This window comes from Pan troglodytes, chromosome 1 (genome assembly GCF_028858775.2).
Source record: "Pan troglodytes isolate AG18354 chromosome 1, NHGRI_mPanTro3-v2.0_pri, whole genome shotgun sequence".
Taxonomy (NCBI): Eukaryota; Metazoa; Chordata; class Mammalia; order Primates; family Hominidae; genus Pan; species Pan troglodytes.
In genome coordinates this window covers 39,878,137-39,885,708 of record NC_072398.2, presented here as the reverse complement: position 1 = coordinate 39,885,708, position 7,572 = coordinate 39,878,137, and the positions used below count along the sequence as shown (strand labels likewise).

At 43.9% G+C, this 7,572-nt stretch overlaps 1 pseudogene; it reads left to right on the top strand.

Annotated features, from left to right (window-relative positions):
• Window positions 1–5,850: 5,850 nt before the first annotated feature.
• Window positions 5,851–7,241, top strand: LOC469666 (transcription factor Dp-1-like; annotated as a pseudogene).
• The last annotated feature ends 331 nt before the right edge of the window (window positions 7,242–7,572 follow it).

Sequence of the window (7,572 nt, the reverse complement as noted above, 5' to 3'; positions counted from 1 at the left end):
TGTACCATTCATCTTTCTGTTGTGTGGTGCAAGTTTAAAATGTAAATAAAACCATTTCTTTTTTAGAATCACCAAAATTATACAATTTCTACTTTGAAATTCTCATATACATATGTATTTCTCTCTTGCCAGAACATGGAAATGAGTTCACAAAGTAAACTCAACTGTTTTTATTTCACTTCTTGATGTACCCACAGTCTACCGGCACCCTCTACCTTTGGCTTACTGAAGAGTAAGGAAGAACTGAGAGGAAAGGAATTACAGGTTGCCTTATTTTTCCTTCTATGTCATCATTTCAAGTGCTTGGCTAATACAGGCAGGTAACCTGTGTAAGAAAGGATATGATAAGTTTTCTTGGTCCTTCATGTTTCTTAAAATACCACTGTCTTCTCTCTGCATTAGAAGCAAGCTCTGGTTCAAGTGGAAAGCACAGTCCCTCAGGATGGTGAGCATTCAGTTATAGATATAACATGCTTACCTCATGCTTGCTTTCAGTATCACAAAGTCCCTTTCGTTGTGGACCCATCGGAATTCTGTGCTCATGGAGCACTGTGAACACTGTATGCAAATGAGGCATCAAGAACAGGAGCCACCCATATTGCGTGCATCTCCTTCACTCCCATCAGACAACACACAGGTCCAAAGATAAAAGTAAGTATTTCATGATGGCAACAGCAGAGCATTAAACCAAGCATAGGCCACATGCTCATGAAGTTAGCCTGAGTTAAATGGAAAATAATACAGTTTGATTTCATTTTTGCTTTGAAAACACACACATACACACATAAACACACACACACGAATGCACACAGGAAATTTTAAAGACTGGAAGGATATACACTGAAATATCAATATTAGCTATTTCCAGGTTTTATAAATGACTTCTATTTTTTTGCTTTGTGTTCTGCTGTGCTTTCAAAATAAACTTGTAGTAAACCTGTCTACTTGTAATAATAAAAAATAGTTTGTTTATAAGACTGTTGCTTGGGAAGCCATCCCTTTATGCAGTTACAGTAAGAAGAATGTCAGATGGCCGAACAGGCCCTCCTCAACGTGCATCCTCAGGGCAAGCCAATTTCATTTCATTTCACCACTTGGAAGCGCTCTTTTTCCCCAACCCCACCAGGATGGCGAGAGAGAGGGTGCCAGATGGTGGAGTGGCTTTGTAGTCCTTTTAAGATAGCTTCATCTATTGTTGGGACAGTTTAAGCACTCAAAATTGTGTCACCTTCTAGTCTTTGCCAATAATGTTATCATTTGATATGGAAACGATGCATACCATTAAAATGGTAATTTGATTTTTAAATGTGCTTCAGCCGCCAGCGCGCCCTGACTGAAGTATTTATCCTGTTTTTCCAAACCCTTTCTTCTTGAGCCACAGTAAGCGAGCTGCATGGATTAAGTTCAAGTGTGTGATATATCTTCTTCATCCTTTTTGTTTGTTTGTTTGTTTGTTTTATGAATGGGACAGGTTTGGCAAATATTCCTTCCCTAGAGGAAGCCAGGAAGTGAACTCTGGTTGTTCAGATTTTACTACCTGCCATACTGTCTTATTCATCAGGTATATCCAAGGCACCTCTCACAACTTGCAATATAGTAGATGCTCAGTAAATCTCTATTAAATGAACAAATGGTGTGGCTTGCATAAATGAATAAAGTCAGTAATTCACTTAGAAAGCATACCTATCTAAAATTTCTCCATTACAGTCCCAGAGGCAGAACTGAATTTAATTAGAGACAACATAGAAAATGACATACATGGTGGCATCTGAGCAATAGGGCCACTCAACTCAAAAATTTTCTACCAAGATGCCTAGAATTCCACCAAAAGATATGCATTCCTTTGGGTTAAATCACTTCTGAAGTCTCCTTTTGAAATTCAAAATCCGCAGGAGAAAACACCATATTAACCCTTTATTGTCCGGTACAGTTGAGCTTACCAGTTAAGTAGTGTTTACTTAGGACTCTAGAGAGCGAGGTCTGTGACTATATCTGGATGACAAGGAGGGGTCAGGCATCCATGGTGGTGCTATACAAGGCAGATATATATATATATAGTCTAGGATAGCCAGAAAGTAGCACGAACACTCTGTGGGGCTAGAAAAGAGAAAGGGGGAAGTTAATTAAGGAGTCATATGAAGAAAGAAAGATGTTGAGGAAAAGAGAGATTAAGTGAATTTAAATAAATTTCACCTATTTAAAATTTTCCCTTGGGCTGGCTTTCCTTTCTATTAATTCCTTCTGGTGATGCCCCAATGCTGGCTGGCCATTCACAAAGCTCCTGACCTTTTAAGTAAATGCATCCCATTTATTCTATGTTTAGTGTCTGAAAGGGATGGTGGAAGAGGTTGATAATGGGATGGTTAAAGGAATTAAGCACTTGTAGAGTTTTAACCCAGACCATCAAAATGCAGTCTTGATCTAGGCATTCAAAGTGGGTATTAAGTTCAAGATCTGACTCTGGAGATTTCCAGAATGAAACAAGAGGGAAAATGGGACAGCAGAGAACAGAACTAAATGAAATGGATTGGAATTGAAAGGAGTGGTGTTCAATTCTTACAAGGAGAATATAAAATTTCAGCCATGTCACTAGCTCACGATCTCATCAGTTAGTTGAAAGAATTAAGTATCTTTGAGAATAAATCTTAGAGAAGAATCCATTTAAAAAAAAGAAGATGATGAATTAGCTGTATAAAAGATTTAGGTTCAGGAAAATCTAGGTTATTAATGGATGTTGGCCATGGGGAGATTAAATAACATTCCTCTCCTTCAATTTGTGTTTGTTTAATGCAGAAATTGGCTGGGCAGCATTACTAAGCCTTCGTGATAAAGAGAAGTTTGAATTCCAAGAAACATGTCACCCATCTTCTCCAGTCCATGTTCCTGCCAACCCTAGTTCAGCATCCAAATTTGTGAGACGTGAAAAAAAAATGAAAAGTATGAAAACGTGATGTAATTTTCTTCCTTGTTTAATTATGAAAAGGTTGCTTTACTCTCCTTCCTTTCTACATTGTGAGCCTTTAGGGAGGAGTAAGGCATTTTCAACCTGCTTACCCAAGCCATTATCAGAGTAGATTAGAGCTAGCAACCTTGCATGCAAATGGACCAACTTGACAAAAAAAAAAAAAAATTGGAATTTAGATAGCAACAAATAAACTGTATTGAAGGCTAATTTCAATGCTTTGCCCTTGCATTGATGGAGCTGAAACTAGGACAGAGTTATTGAGTTGTTTAGCTGCATTCTCTCTCCTTTAGGACTTATTATACACGACTCCTCTCTCTCAATCCTCATCTGCCCTCCATGCACAAACACACCTGCCCCAGCACAGATTCTCTGTCTACTTAAAGCTAACAGTTACCATCACTCCACAGATGTCATATGATCAAATAACTCTGCTTATGACTTCAGGGCACAGCCAGATACCATAGGGTACTTGTTGGAACAAGCCATCTCTTAGTCACATATTTCTCACCTGCATGCCTTTCAGAAAATACCCCAGGCATTCATTTTCCAGATGAATTATATCTGTCATTCTCACCAATTTCTTTCTATATCCCCTCAACTCTCGCCAACTCCTTGTCTACATCTCTGAAGACAGCTTGTAGCAAAAATGCACAGCCAGCAAAATTTGCCTTTGGGCTGTCTTGTTTGTTCCTCCACCATGTCCCCATTCTTGGTGTCCTCTCAATCCTTCCAATCTACAAATATGGAATATCTTTTCCTTTCGTATGTGTGTCCTCTTCAATTTCATTCATTGGTGTTTTATAGTTTTCATTCCAAGATCTTTCACTTCTTCGGTTGTTTTTCCTACTTATTTTTTGTAGCTATTGTACATTAGCGCACTTTCTGGGTTTCTTTTTCAGGTTGTTCACTGTTGGCATATAAGAAGGCTATTGATTTTGTATGTTGATTTTGTATCCTGCAACTTTACTTAACTGTTTATCTGTTCTAAGAGTTTTCTGATGAAGTCTTAAGGTTTTCCCATATAGAAGATCACATCATCTTCAACGATGATTTGACTTTCTTATTTTCCATTTGAATGCCCTTTAGATTGAATATGACCAGTTGCAGTAAGTTTAAGCCAGTTTTCAACTGGCCAAAATTGGTTTTGCATAGCTATGACAGGCCACAACCAGTTTAGACTGGTTCTGACCATCTGTAATTGGTTTTGGCTGGTTTGGGCCAACCTCAACCTGTTCATACCAGTTCTGCCAGGTTATGGCTGGTTCTCATAGGCTTAGACCAATTACACCTGGTCACAACTGGTTTAGACTAGTTATGACTGCCACAGCCACTTTAGACTGGCTATGGCTGGCCTCAACCAGTTTTGCCCAGCTTTGTCTGCCTATACTTGGTTTACACCAGTTCAGACTGATTATGGCCTGTTCCAACCAAATCAGTCCTGTTTCAACTGGCCACAACCACGTTAGACCTTCTCTTACGAGGTGCAATTAGTTTAGTGTCATATGGAACTGGGAAAACCTGAGATACGGAACAAGCCAAAAATGCCCACTTTCACTACTTTTTTTCAACATAGTACTGTAAGTCCTAGCCAGAGCAATTGCATAAGAAAAAGACATAAAGGGCATATAAACTGGAAATAATAAAGTCAAATTATTCTTGATTGAAGATTACATTATCTTATATATGGACAAACCTAAAGACTCCATCAAAAAATTCTCATAACAGACACACAAATTCAGTAAAACTGCAAGATAAAAAATCAACATACAAAAATCAATAGCCTTCCTATATGCCAACAGTGAACAATCTGAAAAAGAAAACCAAGAAAGTGCTCTAATGTACAATAGCTACGAAAAAGAAGTAGGAATCAATTCAACCAAAGAGGTGAAAAATCTCTAGAATGAAAACTATAAAACACCAGTGAAAGAAATTGAAGGGGACACACACAAAAAAGGGGAAAGATATTCCATGTTTACATATTGGAAGAATCAATATTGTTAAATGTTCATATTACTCAAAGTGTTCTATAGATTCAGTGCAATCCCTATCAAAATATCAGTAATATTCCTCACAGAAATAGAAACAATAATCCTAAAACTAATACGGAGCCACAAAAGACCCATAATAGCCAAAGCATTCTTAAGTAAAAAGAACAAAGTTGGAGGCATCACACTACCAGACTTCAAAATGTACTATAAAGTTATAATAGCCAAAACAGCATGGTAGTGGCATAAAAAAATAAACATAGAGGTCCCGGCTCCACTCGGCCCAGAGGGACCGGTCCACGGACTGGACCGCCGGGACCGCCCGGCCCGGCCCGGCCCGGCCCGCCCCCTGCCTGCGCCTCCCCGCGCCGCCCTGCGCCCCGCCCGCGAGGCCGGGCCGAGCAGCCAGGTGCGGCGGGTAGGGGATGCCGTGGGCGGGGCCCAACGGAGCGGACGGAAGCACGGGGCGCGGGGCTGGACCCCCGGACACCCCGTCCCGCGCCCCCACCCCCTGTAGGCGCCGCGCAGCACCTACCTGCGCCCTCCCAGACCCCGCGCGCTCGGCGCCGGTGGGGGCTTCTCAGGTGACCGCGGGGCCGGGGTCGCGGGCTGGGCCCTCCCGGCTGACAGCAGCGCCCGTGCCCCGCGCCGGACTGGGGGCCGAGGCCGGGGCCAGGGTTGGCCGGAGCGCGGAGGGTTGGGGAGGAGAGGCAGGCCGCCCAGCCTACGGGTACCCGGTTCCAGTGCGCGCGGGAGGCTTGCAGAGGCGGCCGAAGGCCTAGTGACAGGCGCGCGGCGCGGACCCCGGAAGCCCACTTGTCAGAATTACCGGTCAGCTGGGCCGGCGCCGCCGGGGTCTGGGGTGGTCTCACGAGTCTGCACGTTGCTCCGGGACCCAGGGGCTGCGCCCAGAAAAGTCATTTTTCTTCTCTGGGAGGGTGATCATTTATATAGCATTGATTTCCCAGATCTAGTAACATGGCAAAAGTTGCTGGTCTAATTGAAGCACACGGAGAACTCAAGGTCTTCATAGACCAGAACCTTAGTCCCGGAAAAGGCATTGGTGTCCCTCATAGCCGTTCACCCCTCCATCGTCAGCCCGCTCGGGAAGCAGCTCTTGCCGAAAACCTTTGGACAGTCCAATGTCAACGTTGTCCCGCAAGTGGTAACCGGTACGCCTCAGAGACCGGCAGCGTCAAACACCCTCGTGATAGGTAGCCCACACACCGCCAGCACTCACTTTGCCTCTCAGAACCAGCCTTACGACTCCTCACCTTGGTCTGCCGGGAAGTGCAACAGGAAAGGAGAGAAGAATGGCAAGGCCTGTGGCATTTCTCCAGGAAGGTCTGAGACAAGGTGCAGTGGAAAGGGACCACTTCCTATCACGAGGTGGCGGACGAGCTGGCAGAGGAATTCAGTGCTGCCGGCAACCACATCTTACCAAGCGAGTCAGCTTATGACCAGAGCAACATCGATGGCGCGTCTACTATGCCTTAAACGTGCCGATGGCCATGAACATCTCCAAGGAGAAGAAGGAGATCAAGTGAGTTGGTCTGCCCACCAACTCGGCTCAGGAATGTCAGAACTTAGAGGTGGAAAGACAAAGGAGACTTGACAGAATAAAACAGAAAATCTCAATTTCAGATACTTATTCGACAGCAAATTGCCTTCAAGAACCTGGTGAAGAGAGAAACCAGCACGGGGAGCAGCAGGCCAGCCGGCCAACGACGCCCAGCTGGCTCATCCACCTGCCCTTCATCATCGTTAACACCAGCAAGACCGTCATCGACTGCAGCAGCATCTCCAACGACAAATTCGAGTATCTGTTTAATTTCGACAACACATCTGAAATCTACAATGACATAGAAGTGCTGAAGCGGATGAGCATGGCTTGTGGGCTGGAGTCCGGGAGCTGCTCTGCCGAAGACCTTAAAATGGCCAGAAGTCTGGTCCCAAAGGCTCTGGAGCCGTACGTGACAGAAATGGCTCAGGGAACTGGTGGAGGCGTGTTCATCACGACGGCACGTTCCATGTCTAACGGCAAGAAGCGCTCTGCCAGTGACCTGACCAATGGTGTGGATGAGATACTGGCCACAAGCTCCAACCTCAGTACAATGGCTCCGGGGTGGAGACCCCGGTGTCCTACGTCGGGAAGGATGACGAGGAGGATGACTTCAACGAGAACAACAAGGACGACTGACGTCCTCTCCACTTCACATTCAGCTTCAGGAAAATGTTTAGGGAAAATAAACTTTTTTTTTTCAATGTGGGTTTTCTGTTTCCTTTAGGCCTACTCCTAAGAAGATATTGGTAAGCCATTGAATTTAGATATGCACCTCCGATAAGCAAGGATTGTTTACCGTGGGAGCAGGACGTGCTGTGGATCTATGTTTTGATACCAGTGTGCTGAATCCCAGCATTTATTTACTTTTTAGGATTTTGTGTTTTCATTTTCTGTTTTTAAGTGCAGACTTAATTTTTGCCCCTTAACAGTTTTTGCTGAGTTTGCTGAAGAAATTGTATCTCATCCACATACATGAAAATAAAACGCCCTCCTGTTGTGGATGGTGAGCACCGAATGCCGTTGATTTGTCGTGAGTTTGGACAGCACCCACGCTGGCT